Source organism: Danio rerio, chromosome 21 (assembly GCF_049306965.1).
Source record: "Danio rerio strain Tuebingen ecotype United States chromosome 21, GRCz12tu, whole genome shotgun sequence".
Lineage (NCBI taxonomy): Eukaryota > Metazoa > Chordata > Actinopteri > Cypriniformes > Danionidae > Danio > Danio rerio.
In genome coordinates this window covers 9,580,819-9,595,180 of record NC_133196.1, presented here as the reverse complement: position 1 = coordinate 9,595,180, position 14,362 = coordinate 9,580,819, and the positions used below count along the sequence as shown (strand labels likewise).

At 37.6% G+C, this 14,362-nt stretch overlaps 1 protein-coding gene across 1 annotated transcript in view; it reads right to left on the bottom strand.

Moving 5' to 3' along the window:
• The window catches only part of nr6a1b (nuclear receptor subfamily 6, group A, member 1b), a 61,393-nt gene that overhangs the window by 20,204 nt on the left and 26,827 nt on the right, over positions 1-14,362 (bottom strand).

Sequence of the window (14,362 nt, the reverse complement as noted above, 5' to 3'; positions counted from 1 at the left end):
TTGGGTCAAATGTAGCCAAACCAACCATTGGGCATATAAGAGCAATTAAAAACTTTATTAATGTTAGGTTTGTCCATATTTGATCCAAAGTTGGCTTATAACAATGCAGGATTTTAAGAGTGTAGTAAATTAGCTTCTTCAGCTTTCTATGAAAACAATGAAATGCGATGTATAGATAGCTGCACTCTAATAAATGCTGGGTTATTCATTCATTTTTCTTTAGCTTAGTCCCTTTATTCATCAGGGGTTGCCACAGCGGAATGAACCAACAACTATTCAAACATATGTTTTATGTAGCAGATGTACTTTCAATTGTAATCCAGTATTGGGAAACATTCATACACACTTGTTCACACACATACACTACGACCAATTTAACTTATTCAATTCATCTATAGCGCATGTCTTTGGACTGTGGGGGAAACCAGAGCACCCGGAGGAAACCCACACCAACATGGGGTGAACATGCAAACTCCACACAGAAACACCAACCAGCCCAGCTGGGACTCAAACCAGTGACCTTCTTGCTGTGAGGTATCAGTTCTAAGCACTGAGTAATGCTGAGTTATATGAACTCAAATTGAATAAAATATGCATGGACCAACACAAACATTGGGTTAAATTTGGTTCTAATCATTTAATTAAAGAGCCCATATTATACATGAAATAGGGTCATATCTTGGTTGTAAGGGTCTCCAACAACAGTCTAATTTGCATGCAAAGTCAAAAAACACTTTCATGGTCTTATAATCTGCATTTATTTTTACCTAATTATCCCAGCGACTCCTGTATGAATCGTCCAGTGATTCATTTGTTCCCAAACCCCTCCTTAGCGCGAAGCTAATCTGCGCTGATTGGACCGATGACAGTCTGTCACGATTGGTCGACTGCCTTCAGTCAGAGAATGAAATGCCCAATAGCTAATTAGCAATATAAAAGTAATCACAGTTCATACGCGCTCCATAGTGTAGGCGTGGATTTTAGCTGCCACGCACACACACAAACACACACACACCTCTGGACGACCGCACCCGCCAGGTTTTAGCCTGAACCCGACCGCTCCCGCTTATATTTAGAATTTCTTGTCCCGGTGCCCGAACCGCCCCGTTTTCTGCCCGCCGCGCCCGATCCCGCTAAAGAGCGGGGGAGAACATAACCGAAAATCACCCAGCAAAACAGTCCAGAGACAGCCAGACAGAGCTCTCTCTCTCTCTCTCTCATACGTGCGCACTAACACATACACACAAGCGCCAAGCAGACACACAGGCAGGCAAAGTTCTGTCTCATTCGCATAGCAATATCCACGATATTGCTAGACAGCCCGCTCCCGTCCCAAATTAAACCTGTTACCGACCGCTCCCGCGATTGATTTGGAAATTTATTCCCGCGCCACAGAAATCTGGCGCGGGGACAGCCGCGGGAATGCAGACCTCTACGTTACCACGGAGCTCCGTAAACAAACAGCACGCGTCGCGTTTTTAACGTGACTTTGCACGCGATAAGAGAATATATCCAGTTAACCTGATACAGTACACGCGGTTACAAGTAACAAATCACAACTAAATACATTTGCAAGCTAGAGTCAACGAGGCAACTTTAATCGCACGTACTTATACTTGAGAAATGGAGGAAGAAACTCATCCTGACGTCCATTAGTAAGTTAATCTTTACTGATCCTTACTTTAACAAACTCAGATGAAGGATTCTTTGTAGCCTGTAGTTTCCAGAAGTTTCCAACTGCTTGGTTATAATGCTGAGGTTTCATCTCTGGGTAGAGAATCGATAATGTCCATCTGCAGTGTGACTTCAATCGACCGGCATGTTTGTGTGCGTGTGTTTGTGAGTGTGTGTGTGTGTGTGTGTCTGGGTTTCTGCGTCAGAGGGCGGGGCCTCAGGTTTGAAATCTCCCGGGTTTGCGCGTGCACGTGAATAACTTGGTTTCGTTCGTACGTCATGGCGAAACACCTAATGAATCGGTATCAAGGCGACTCGTTTGAAGCACTATGAGTCGACTCTTTTATAGATGAATCAACAGTTTTAAACACTGTATTCTTACAGATTTAAGCCTTAGCTGGATACTTCACTTCACTTAGAGCTGTGTTACACACTACATGGAGGGGAATTTTCAAAAACCCATAATATGGGCTCTTTAAAAAAATTAACCCAGATAGTCTGCACTACACCCAAAATTGGGTTACAATAACCTGGCATTTTTTAGAGTGTATAAGTAAATGTGGAGGTATGAGGTTTTGCTCTTTATGGTGATCAGATCTGAATAAATGAATAAAACTAGATTAATAATATGAATTCAAAATGCTGGGTAATGATATTTTAATACATTATAATAATATGACATATAATAAAGTGCAAAAATGTAAAATTATATATATACAGTTGAAGTCAAAATTATCAGCCCCCCTTTCATTTTTTTATTTCTTTTTTGAATATTTCCCAAATTATGTTTAACTGAGCAAGGAAATTTTCACTGTATGTCTGATGATTTTTATTTTTTTCTGGAGAAAGTCTTATTTGTTTTAATTCGGCATGAATAAAAGCAGTTTTAAATTTCTTGAAACTAATTTAAAGGTCAATATTATTAGCCCCTTTAAGCTATTTTTTTCTCGATCGTCTACAGAACAAACCATCGTTATACAATAACTTGCCTTATTACCCTAACATGCAACCTAGCTAAGCCTTTAAATGTCTCTTTAAGCTGTATAGAAGTGTCTTGAAAATATCCAGTAAATTATTATTTATTGTCATCAAGGCAAAGATAAAAAAAAAATCAGTTATTAGAAATGAGTTATTAGAACTATTAGGTCTAGAAATGTGTTGAAAAAGTATTCTCTCAGCCGAACAAAAATTGGAGAAAAAATAAACAGAGGGGCTGATAATTCTGACTTCAACTGTGTGTGTGTGTGTGTGTGTGTGTGTGTGTGTGTGTGTGTGCGTGCTAGGGTTAGACCTTAAAATGTTTTTTTTTTTTTTTTTTTTTAATTAAAAATGCTTTTGTTCTAGCCACAATAAAATAAATAAGACTTTTATTATCACACACTGTGAAAATTTCCTTGCTCTGTTAAACATTGTTTGGGAAATATTTAAAAAAGAAAAAAGAAAATTACGGGGGGCTGATAATTCTGACTTCAACTGTATGTATATATATATATATATATATATATATATATATATATATATATATATATATATATATAAGGCAAATAGAATAAATAAAATATTTGTTAAATAAAAAAACATTCCACTCCTTATATTAAACTTACATCATGAACTTATGATAAAATAATAATTACAATGTTCCAATAATATAATATAATATAATATAATATAATATAATATAATATAATATAATATAATTTCCCAGTGGGTTGCAGCTGGAAGGGCATCTGCTGCATAAAACATGCTGGATAAGTTGGCGATTTATCCCGCTGTGGCGATCCTGGATTAATAAAGGGAATAAGCAGAAAAGAAAATGAATGTATAATAATATAATATAGGGCGACACAGTGGCGCAGTAATTAGCAGTCACTTCAGAGCAAGAAGGTCACTGGTTCGAGTACCAGCTGGGTCAGTTGGTGTTTCTATATGGAGTTTGCATGTTCTCCCAGTGTTCGTGTGGATTTCCTCCAGGTGTTCAGGTTTCCCCCACAGTCCAAAGACATGGTATAGGTGAATTGAATAAACTAAATTGTCCAAAGTGTATAAGTGTGAATGAGAGTGTATGGATGTTTCCCAGTACTATGTTGCAGCTGGAAGGGCATCCGCTGTGTAAAACATATGCTGGATAAGTTGGCGGTTCATTCCGCGGTGGTCACCCCAGATGAATAAAGGGACTAAGCCGAAGGAAAATGAATGAATGAATAAATAACATTACTTCAAAAAATAAGATCAGCAATTTGTGGAAAAAATACATTTTTAAATTCAAATAAAAATATAAAATAGCATTATTAATAAAAACAACAATGAAAAGCATCCAACAAAGTAAATTAGCAACTCTTTTTGCTAGCATTAGCAACAGGAAGATGAGAATGCCACATAAAGGTATCTCTGTGATGTCTGATAGTAGGTTAAGCAGAGTTTACAGAGCTCTTGAAAATCCTAAAGTAAAAGTAAAATAAAGTTCTACAAGATCTTATCTAAAGCTCAGCACAATAGGGAGCAGGATTACGCAATCATATTGACCGCAACACACACACACACACACACACACACACACACACACTTTAAAATCTTCTTCAGTCTCTCCATGTGTATGAAATGACTTACAGCATCATGCGGTGTGACCCAGATTTACTACAAACCAAAGATGGAAGCAAACCCAGAAAACAACATGATATTTGATACGATACACACTGCCTTTGGTATGATAGTATGATATTAATATGATATTGTGTATTTAAAGTGTATATACAGTATAGTATAATAATACAACATAATAGCCCCTTTCACACATACAGACCTTTCCGGCAAATTACCGGCAATTTTCAGGAAAGGTTGTATGTGTGAACAGGTCCTTTTTGAAAATACCGGTAAATTCGTTCTGGCTATTTTCCGGAAAGAGAAGTTGTAACATTACCGGTAATTTGCCGGAATGCTGCGCTGTGTGAACGCAGAAGGAAGATTTCCGGAATAAGCTCGTGCACGTCTAGAACGGGCTGACGTGAGACACCTGCTTTAGCCAATCAGAACAGACGCATTCACGTGCGCGCGGTTTATGAGAATAAAAGCCTTTGAATATTTTTTCCAGACACCTTTAGCTGCTAGATGTTAGTCAGATAATGTTTCTATGTTCCTTCTTAATGCTGTGTAAATAATTATCAATAAAAGGTTTATGATAATCCGTTGTTTGTTTACCTTCAAGCTTTGCGTGTGCCCGTGAGCGCCCATAGCGCCAACACACACACACATCATGAACATCTCGACATGCAAAAGTGTTTCCCTATGTTTTCATTAGAGTTGTACTCAATACTGATCCATCCGAAGAGTTTGTAATGTAGTCAAATGTTTACAAACACAAGCGCAGCCGTTTAGAAGTCATTTCTGGTTAATGATGTCAGAATTTACAGGCATTTTGCGATGGATGTGTGAATGCTCTTTTCCGGAAAAATTCTGTAACGTCCTCGCCTGTGTGAACAGCGTTTTTTTGAATATACCGTAAAGTAGTTCCGGAAATTTTCCGGATATTTACCGGTATCACTGTGTGAAAGGGGCTATAGTGTATTTTGTATTATGTTTTGTTTCTATTTTTAGGTGTGACTTTTTTTCCATTCTGTCGAGGATCTACATGAAAAATCTGGCTCTGGCACATTTTACAGTAATGTTTATTAATGCGCATTGCCTCTGTAAACAAACCAAACTAAAATTGTAGGTTTTATTGTTAGGTTTGAAATGACCTGTAGAGGGAGCAGATGAGCGCAGGGGTCACGGAAAGGTCTTCTGAAAGCCCGAGTGTCGTAAACGGTACAGAAAGCACTCAACCTAACCCTGAACTCCACAGACGTTTTACAGCCCTCAGGAAGCCAGTGTGTTGTAAGGGCACAGTATTGTTGAGGATCAGGTCAAACTCGGGTCAAACTTTATAGCGAACCAGAACTGTGGAGCACACATTTTTAAAATTGAACTGGGTGACAGACACGTAAAACACACACACATGCATTCTCTCACTAATGCAAACTGCATCTAAAAACAGGACTAAAAATATACACACCGGCTAAAAAAAACTCTGCCAGCATGATGCTACAGATTCTGATAGAGACTGATTTTAAAAAGCTCAATCTTAAAATCATTCATTCATTTTCCTTTCGGCTTAGTCCCTTTATTAATTAGGGGTCGCTACAGCGGAATGAACCGCCAACTTATCTAGCATATGTTTTATGCAGCGGATGCCCTTCCAGCTGCAACCCATTACTGAAAAACAACCATACATACTCTTTCTGGCTTGAACCAGCGACCTTCTTGTTGTGATGCGATTGTGCTACCCACTGCGCCACTGTGACGCTCAATCTTAAAATCAATGGAAAAAGTTTATACTAAAACTATGTTAAAATGCAAAAAAATAAAAAGACTATGGTATATATGATCTTAGCCCTTATGATCTTAAGTCTTAAGCAGATAGTCGACAATAAAAAAAACAAAAAAACATTGTATGGGTCAAAATGATTTAATTTTCATTCATTAATTTTCTTGTCGGCTCAGTCCCTTTATTAATCTGGGGTTGCCACAGCGGAATGAACCGCCAACTTATCCAGCATATTTTTTACGCAGTGGATGCCCTTCCAGCAGCAACCCATCACTGGGAAACATCCATACACACTCATTCACACACACACACAACGGTCAATTTTAGCCTACCCAATTCACCTGTACAGCATGTCTTTAAACTTGTGGGGGAAAGTAGAGCACCCAGAGGAACATGCGAACTCCACACAGAAATGCCAACTGACCCAGCCGAGGCTCGAACCAGCGACCTTCTTGCTGTGAGGCGAATGTGGTACCCACTGTGCTACCGCTTCCCCCTATTTAATTTAATTTTGTGCCAAAAATCACATTGACAAAGGTCATCTTCCAGAAACATATATAAAATAAATAAATAAACTTCCTACTGTAAATAGTCAAGTCAAGTTAAAGTTTATTTTTAAAGTGCTTTTTAAAAACAACAAGTGCTTACCAAAGTGCTGTACACACATATACATTATCTAAAACAAAGGACAAATACAACAGACAAATGACTCTCATATGGTATTAAAAGTATAAGAATAAAAATGGGTTTTAAGACTAGATTTAAAAAACAGAAAGAGTTGCGGCCTGCCTATCATGGAGAGGCAAATTATTCCAAAGTTTGGGGGCCACCACTGCAAAGGCACGGTCCCCCCTGGTTTTTAACCTTGCATGTGGAACAGCCAAAAATAGCTGATCAGTACATCTAAGCGCCCTTGATGGAGTGTACAATTGGATTAATGAGGACAAGTATCTTGGTGCTAGTCCATTTAGGCATTTAAACACCAAAACTAAAATCTTAAAAAGTATCCTAAATTGTACTGGATACAAGCCAATGAAGTGAAGCCAGTATGGGTGTAATGTGCTGCCGTTTGAGTATGGCACATAAATGTCGCAACTTCACCACATAAATATATCAAAACTCATTTTTTGATTAGTAATATGCACTGCTAAGAACTTAAAGGAGATTTTATCAATATCTGGATTTTTTTTAAACCCTCAGATATTATTTCAGTCAAAAATGATCCTATTCTATCAAAACATACACTGTAGAAAATGCTTTTATGTTGTCTAAATACAAATCAATTAAGTTAACTTTGATTTTACAAATTTAACTTGATTGAAGATAAAACAATTAATCCATTTATTAATTTTTGTTGTGTACATCAATAGAAAAATCAAGTACAAATATTTAGATTGACAGTGGCTTTGTGGTCAAGGGTGACTTTTTCTTTTTTTACGTTGATTTACATTCAGTTGAAGTCAGAATTATTAGCCTCCCTTTGATTTTTTTTCTTTTTTTTTATATTTTCCAAAAGATGTTTAACAGAGCAAGGAAATTTTCACAGTATGTCTGATAATATTTTTTCTTCTGAAGAAAGTCTTATTTGTTTTATTTCAACTAAAATAAAAGCAGTTATTATTTTTTAAAAACACCATTTTAAGGTCAAAATTATCAGCCCCTTTAAGCTATATATTTTTCAATAGTCTACAGAACAAACCATCATTATACAATAACTTGCCTAATTACCCTAACCTGCCTAGTTAACCTAATTAACCAAGTTAAGCCTTTAAATATCACTTTAAGCTGTATAGAAGTGTCTTGAAAAATATCTAGTCAAATATTGTTTACTGTCATCATGGCAAAGATAAAATAAATCAGTTATCAGAAATGAGTTATTAAAACTATTATGTTTAGAAATGTGTTGAACAAATCTGCTCTCCATTAAACAGAAATTGAGAAAAAAAATAAACGGGGGGGGGGGGGGGGGGGGGGGGCAATACATTTTGACTTCAACTGCATGTAAATGTAAAAATTACACTACAAAGTCTTTATTGTATAAATTCAATAAAATTATTCTTGATTAAGCAATTTTTTTACGCCTGAATATTTTAATTTCCAGGTCTTAAAAACACCCAGATTATAAAATTTCACTCCACTGTAGATAAACTCAGCATCAACATTGAAGCAACAATCCCAACTCAACATTGTATATTTACGCAATGTAACTATTGCAGATGCACACATATCGATATCGATGCTGAAACAATATATTGTGCAGCCCTACTATGGGTGTCAATGGTTGCAGGTTTCCAACATTCTTCAATATATCTTCTTTTGTTTTTCAACAGAACTAAAAAAACAAACAAAAAAAAACTCAAACTTGTTTAGAACCAACCAAGGGAGAGTACTGTAAATGATGACTGAATTTTGGGTGAACTATCCCTTTAAGAATCATTTGCCGACATATAAAATGACAATTTAAAAATTACAGTGCAGCCCCAAAATACTCAAATGACAATAACATGCTGCTGTTTTAAGGGATTTGATGTCACAGATGTCAAACAACTGAACAACAGTTCCTAATTTAATTTGATTGTATTGTTTAGTCCATGACTGCTAAAAAGGTTTATTATTGCGTAACGCATTTGACGTGCCATTTTAAAGCCCAGCAGGCTGTGTATTGTGCGTACGGTATTCGATAATCTTTGAACAAGCGTTTGATTCTGCGCATCAGAAGAAGCCGTGGTTTGACAGTCAGCATGTAATAATGATTCTGGCTCATCTAGTTCACTTCACAGCACCAGAGGAAACAGCAGAAACAGCAGATCCTCTGATTTCCCATCATCCTCCCGTCATTCGTCTTTCTGTTCATGCTGTTCTAGATCTGTCAGTGTGCGTTCTGCTTCCTGCATTCAGAGCCTTTTGCTTTGCCTTTTTGTTGTCTTTCTAGCTCTTTATTTTGTTTATATTGCTAGCAAACCACTGCAAATTGAGACAAAAATTGATGATACGAAATGTTATGCACTGATTTTTAAAAATTACACAGTATTTAGCTGTAATGGTTACTGTTTTTTTTACTGTAGTACAGTTATGCAGTATGCTACTGTATTTTAAAGTTGCATTGTGAAAATTACCATATATCAAACAGTAACGTTATACAATACTGTAAATGCATTTGTACAGCAAGAAAATTGGTGCTGTAAATGTAAATACAGTATTATTTCTGTAATTGATTTACAGTAAGTTACTAGCGAACTGCTGCCAGTAAGTTACTGTAAATTTTACAGGAAATTGTGAACAGTGTACTGTAAAAATAGATATACTTATCGCTCATTTTATTAGGTACACCTGTCCAACCACTCGTCAATGCAAATTTCTAATTAGCCAATAATATAGCAGCAACTCAAGGCATTTAGACATGTATGGTCAAGATGATCTGCTGCAGTCCAAACTGAGCATCAGAAAGGGCATTTAAGTGACTTTGAACGTGGCATGGTTGTTGGTGCCAGACAGGCTAGTGGGAGTATTTCAGAAACTGCTGATCTACTGGGATTTTCACACACAACCATCTCTAGGATTTACTGAGAATGGCCCGAAAATGAGAAAATATCCAGTGAGCGGCAGTTCTGTGGGCGCAAATGCCTTGTTGATGCCAGAGGTCAGAGGAGAATGGCCAGACTGGTTCCAACTGATAGAAAGACAACAGTAACTCACATGACCACTCGTTACAACTGGGGTATGCAGAAGAGCATCTCTGAATGCACAACATGTCCAACCTTGAGGCGGATAGGGTACAGCAGTAGAAGACCACATCGAGTGCCACTCCTGTCAGCTAAAAACAGGAAACTAAGGCTACAATTCACACAGGCTCACCAAAGTTGGACAATAGAAGATTGAAAAAACGTTGCCTGGTCTGATGAGTCTCGATTTCTGAGGCAACATTCGGATGGTAGGGTCAGAATTTGCGTCAACAACATGAAAGCATGGATCCATCCTGCCTTGTTTCAACAGTTCAGGCTGGTGGTGTAATGGTGTGGGGGATATTTTCTTAGCACACTTTGGGCCCATTAGCGCCAATTGAATGTGTCAACGCCACAACCTACCTGAGTACTGTTGCTGACCATGTCCATCCCTTAATGACAACAGTGTACACATCTTCTAATGGCTGCTTCCAGCAGGATAACACACCATGTCATTAAGCACGAATTATCTCAGACTGGTTTCTTGAACATGACAATGAGTTCACTGTACTCAAATGGCCTCCACAGTCACCAGATCTCAATCTAATAGAGCTCCTTTTGGATGTGGTGGAACGGGAGATTCGCATCATGGATGTGCGACCGACAAAAAAAGTGTATATGTAAATGTAACAATCTGAAATTTTGTGATTCACGTTTTTTCCCTCCATTTAATTTATGCACTGGAGTTGGGGTTTTTGCTTGTTTCTAGTCCAAACCTCAAAAAATTCTAAAATCAAGAAGCATTTCTAGAAAAGCAAAAAATCTTGTCTTGTTTTAAGAAAATAAGTGAGTTTTCTGCCAATGGGATAAGCAAAATAATCACGTTTTTCCTTTTGGCGTACATTTATTTTGCTTACATCTTTGGGAGATTATTTTGTTTAAGGAAAAACTAAATTACTATTGAAGACAAAGGCTTCCAACATTCTTCAAAATATCTTCTTTTGTGTTCAACCAAACTCAAACAGGTTTAAAACCACTTGAGAGAGACTTAAAAGTGAGCAAGTATAATTTTTGGGTGAGCTATCCCTTTCATTATATACCATCCCTATCATTTATTGTTCACATTAAAGATTTACACTACAAATACCACGGTGGATTTAACTCGCCTAAAATTGGATGATAGGAAGGATTTAAACCTGGAGTGAGCCGATCCAGCTTCTAGATCACTTTCAGGGGTTTAGATATGCATGCATGTTCCTATGCGTTGACCTAGTTAACACATGTTGTGCGAAAAAATCACCACAGGCAAAGAGGATTGCGAGAAACCCAACCCCAGAGTGTCTGCAGCGATTAGGAGGACAAATATCAGAAAACAAACACACACACAAAACCATCCAGACAGGTGTGTGTTTTTCTGATAGCATCTGAAAGCGAAGCGCAACTAACCGTGCAATTAAACCGTACTCCATAACTGCCCGATGGCGGTGTGCATCCATCTAACACATCTTCTTTGATCATTTTATCTTTCATCAATTATTCCCAAGAGTCTCCCGCCTACATCTCTCACTTTCTGTTTTTGTCTTTCTCTCTTTCTCAGTCTATGAAAATAGACCAATCAGAGAGCCCCAATTCTGAACATTAGGCACCTCTGCCAATCAGAATGGCACATGGCCAGATTCGTAGAGACACATCAAATGGGTCATATATAGTTCATCTGAAATACGGCAAACTCACATTGAGTGGAGACTCGTGCAGCAGTTTCAGGGATGGAGAAAAGAGGAGAGCAGACGTTCCTTAGACTTTTAGACGACAATCAGCCAGTGTTGTTGATATGACTGGGGTCGACGGAATTGGAGAGTCAAGGTAATTATCTCAAGGTAAGATTTTTTCTTTTTGTGTATTTGCAGTTGCTCTGGTTCAATTGTTCAGCTTTATGCATTGTGACCAGGGCTTGACATTATTGTGTTTAATCACCAACCACTGTGGCTGGTAGATTTCCTTTACTTTTACTAACATTACTAGCCACTCGTCATTTCCATTAGTCACAATTTTGTTGCTGGGAAAATATGCATAAATTTGACTTTGACAAGCTAAAATGACTTGATTTAGACTTTATGTTATGCCCACATGCCACAAGTTTAATTAATTAATTTTTTTTTTTTTAGCTTTTTGTGTATGAACTTGCTTAATGTGCATGAGCATATGGAACTAATATGCAATTTGTTTTATTTCACATGACTTTCAGGGCTCAAAATGAAGGATTTACCAAATGTATCTCTGACCACACACTAAACATAAATAATTATTATTTAAAATATAATTATAATTTTGAAATATGTTAAAGCATGCAAAATATAACTCTTTTTATTCAACAAAACTTTCCTTAAAAAAAAAAACTTTCAAAAAAGAATTATTGTCATGTATCTAAACCGATTCATAGGCTAAAGGTCCCAGATGAGCAGTTAATTAAACAAAAAAAATGGGAAGTTAATCTGATGTGAAAAATGATCATTAAACTGTATTAACAAAAATATAATAAGCCAAAAAAAAAAAAGCAGGCGAAAATATACTGTGTAATCAGGGCTTGACATTAACTTTTTTGATCACCAGCCACTGTGGCTAGTAGATTTCCAACATTACACTTGCCATTTTCACTAACCACAGTTTTGTTGTTTGTAAAATATATTTTATATGAATAAATGTGACTTTGACATGCTAAAATTACTTGATTTAGATGTTGTGTTGTCCACACGCCTCATTCATTTCACTGTTTGTGAGCTTGCTCACTGTGCATGAGCAAATGGGTTGTGTCGCATTGAAATTGGTTTTTATTTCTTGTAACTTTTTTTAGGGCTCAAAATGAAGGATTTATCAAATTTATCTCTGACTACACCAAAAAGATATAATTATTTTTTAGCCACACAGTTTAAATGTGTCAAAACAAGCAAATATAGAGCTGTATACATTCAATTTTTATTCAACAAAACCTTTTTTTTTAAACTGACATTTAAAAAGATCTATTGTCATGTATGTAAAATATGCACAGTAATCTGTCCTGGCTAAAGGTCCCAGACAGGCACGTGCACAGTCGTGGATAGAAAGTGCCCTTCCAAAATGATCTGAAGTGCTCCCGCGACACCCCCCCCCCCACCCCGCTCTTCAGTTTGCGCGGGATTACTCTACTTCGAAGAGAACCGATCGCACCAGTTGTACTTCCTCTACACACAGTTGTTTTGCTCAAGTAAACAGTTGCACGCATCACATCACTTGTGCGCATGAGTAATCATCCTCTCATAAGGTATTCACCTGCTTTTGCTCGCTCAAACACAGTTATTTTTGTCAGTCGCGCTGCTTCTCGATTCTAAGATCACATTTGCATGCATATTGGGCCGTCCTTATTGTCGAACCCTGCTTTAAGAAAACTACAATGTGAAAATTATTTCCAACCTGCCAAAGTGGCTAGTGGGAGCGGCTGTCTAACCCGCCAAAGCTGAAATCTACCCGCATTTGGCGGGTTGACGGGTGTTAATGTAAAGCCCTGTGTGTAATAATGAAAGGAGGATCACGAGCACACAGTTAACATACGGCCCATCATTTGTTTAAACGGCTGCCAACATTTGGTTTTAGCTTGGAGTGAAAATTTCTTCCTTGCACCCAAAATATATAGTTCATTCATTCATTCATTTTCTTGTCGGCTTAGTCCCTTTATTAATCCGGGGTCGCCACAGCGGAATGATCCGCCAACTTATCCAGCAAATTTTTACGCAGCAGAAGCCCTTCCAGCCGCAACCCATCTCTCGGAAACATCCACACACAGATACACTACGGACAATTTAGCCTACCCAATTCACCTGTACCGCATGTCTTTGGACTGTGGGGGAAACCGGAGCACCCAGAGGAAACTCACGCAAAGGCAGGGAGAACATGAAAACGACAGCACTACCTACTGCGCCACTGCCTCGCCCAAAATATATTGTTATTTACAGTTAATATTGCTTAAGTAAGTGAAGAGAGGGGATGTGCAGCATGCGTGAGAAAGTGGTTTTTAGCGTGAGAATACAGTTCAAAGAATGGTTAAAGCGAAGCAACTGCTGCTGCTTGCAAAAAGACATTTTTAAAAAACATCTGGAGCTCTTGAAAGCAGCAGGACAGTGGGTGCATGAGCATCATCTTTTGTCCAGTTTGTTTCAAAAAGGACCAATCGCAGTGGTTGTGTTTCCTCTAGGCATGGCTGCTTTACGGCACGAAACGGGAGTTCTATCCTCTCCTTCGGTATTCAACTGCTCGTACGAACACTATTTTTGTCAGCCGTGCAGCTTCTCGATTCTAAGATCACATTCGTACGCATATTGGGTCATCCTTAATGTCAAAACCTTCTTTTAAGAAAACTACAATTTAAAAATGACTTTCCACCAGCCAAAGTGGCTAGTGGGAGTGGCTGTCTAACCCGCCACAACTGAAATGTACCCGCTTTTGGTGGGTGTTAATGTCAAGCCCTGGTTGTGACTCTGCGTTAGGATCTACTTAAACATGTTTTGCATAGTTGATTTATATCATTTTTATATATTTATGTATATCATATTTATATATTTATATCATTTATTTCAAAGTTCTGTTTAATAGACAACGTTTTTTTCTTCAGTAAAATATTTTTTCTTCTGGGGAA